General features: G+C 54.3%; 1 pseudogene; it reads left to right on the top strand.

Annotated features, from left to right (window-relative positions):
• The first annotated feature begins 592 nt into the window (after positions 1-592).
• Positions 593-1,077, top strand: LOC147683671 (homeobox protein GBX-2 pseudogene; annotated as a pseudogene).
• Positions 1,078-2,211: the final 1,134 nt, after the last annotated feature.

Genomic DNA, 2,211 nt, shown 5'->3' with positions numbered 1-2,211 from the left:
GCACAACTTCTATTTGGATGGATGAGATCCTATTCCCTCTCTTCCATACCTTAAGGTGTTAACGCAAGGACTCTATAAAGCAAGCCCCAAGGGCCTCCGAATCTCCATGCCAACTTGCTAAAGTACCACATTGGCTGCATATAACTCTAACTGTCAATACCGAGAGTGGAGTCGAGTCCGGCGAGGGGGGCGGGGGGGAGCTTTTGTGAGAAAGAGATTCTTTGATATTTTGGAATGTTAGAAGGGTGAATGTAAAAAATTGGAGGTTGGGGATCTAATTACCCAACCATAATTGGGGGCTAGGGAATAAGTTTCAGTCCTCTCAACTCACCGCAGATCAATTATGTTAAGAGAACATCTGTAAGTAGAACGTAATGAGGTCCATTAGAGCGCCGTGTACAGCCTCCTCTAACGGTACTTGTCAGCTTCTTGGATGAGCTGAAGGAAGCCGCTAACTAGGGACCCGGTGAGGTGTTTAAAAACTGGAGGAGAGAGCTGGCCCGCTCAGGTCTGGCGCGTACTTGGGAAAGGGAGCAAAGCAAGGACCAGGGAGAGGGGGAGTTCTCCGAGCTCCCCTCGCCCCGGGCCCCCTATGAGTGCAGCCTTCCCCCCTCCCCTGACGATGATGCATCGCCCCCTTGGAAGCAGCTCTGCCTTCAGCATAGACTCTCTCATAGGGAGCCCCCCGCAGCACAGCCCCGGGCACTTCGTCTACACCGGGTACCCCATGTTCATGCCCTACCGGCCGGTGGTGCTGCCCCCGCCACCTCCACCCCCACCCAGCCTGCCCCAGTCCGGACACCCGCACCACCAGATGCCCAGCCTGGCGGCCGGCTTCTGCTCCAGCCTGGCGCAGGGCATGGCGCTCACCTCCACCCTCATGGCCTCCCTGCCCAGAGGCTTCCCCGGCTCCCAGCAGCACCAGAGGCGCTGCGCAAGTTCGGCTCCCAGAGCCTGCAGGGGGCCCTAGACCGGGTCAAAGCAATGCAGAGCGACGGCGAGGAGGGCAAGACCTACCTGGGCAAGGAAAGCTCCATGCTGGCCTTCAGCTCCGCCGAGGCGGCCCTTGGTAAGTAAGAGAGCACTCCTAAACGTGTGATCCTCAACAACGGCTAACAGGGTCCTGGGTGGGGGGGGGGGGTTGCTCGACACTGAGCAATGTGACTGTCAACATCACAAAGGGTCTCCTGAATTTAGAAAGAGTCGCCTGCCCTCCCTGGTCCACAAATAATACCAAATAAATAAATAAATAAATAAATAAATAACTGTGCGTGTTCATGTCGGGTATCACACACATGCACCCATCAACATAACTTCCAAGCATCCAAGGGGCGTCCCGGGCACGTGAGCACTCTCAATGACTGCCTGGTTACAGCAGATATGTAACTTTTAATGTGTATCCCAGTGCCATTTCCTTCTTCAGACTCGGGGTGGGGAGGGTCCGGCCATGTGCACATTCCCATTAGGTTTTGTAACGTGTCCCCCAACAACAGGTTCCAAGAGTCTCGAGATATCCGGGGGCTGCAGGGAGGGGGGCGGGGTCATGTCAAAATCTACTCCGCAGCACCACGGAGCACGGAGTCCAGGTTTCGGAGTATCCGGTACTGTGCATGTTCTTTCAGGTATACATGTGTGCTCCTGTGCATCACATCGGCGTGATCTCCGTATACAAGTGGGCTCCTGTATTCAGGGAGTCCCCAGTACAGTGCATGTGTATGACAGATTCTGCACCCCTGCATAATGTAACACGGGTCTCCTAACTTCACGGGTCTCCTAACTTCACGAGTCTCGGGCACTGCCCATGTTCATTACATACACACGTGTGCGCCTCGGCATCACAAGGGAAGGGTCTCCTGTATTCAGGGAGGCTCCAGTACTGTGCATATATATGCCAGATTCTGCACCCCTGCATAATGTAACACGAATCTCCTAACTTCACGAGTGTCGGGCACTGCGCATGTTCATTACATACACACGCGTGTGCCTCGACATCACATTGGAAGAGTCTCCTGTATTCAAGGGAGTTCCTAGTACTGTGCATGTGTATGCCATCTGCCTCTGCATCATGTAACACGAATCTCCTAACTTCACGAGTCTCGGGCACTGTGCATGTTGATGACAGTTATACGCGTGTGCGCCTCGGCATCACATGGGAAGAGCAGGAGAGGTGACCGTTGTATGCAGCTGTGGGTTACATAGTGCTGTGCATGT

This window comes from Lissotriton vulgaris, chromosome 11 (genome assembly GCF_964263255.1).
Source record: "Lissotriton vulgaris chromosome 11, aLisVul1.2, whole genome shotgun sequence".
Lineage (NCBI taxonomy): Eukaryota > Metazoa > Chordata > Amphibia > Caudata > Salamandridae > Lissotriton > Lissotriton vulgaris.
The sequence above is the reverse complement of the archived record's forward strand: the minus strand, read 5'-3'. Positions and strand labels throughout refer to the sequence as shown.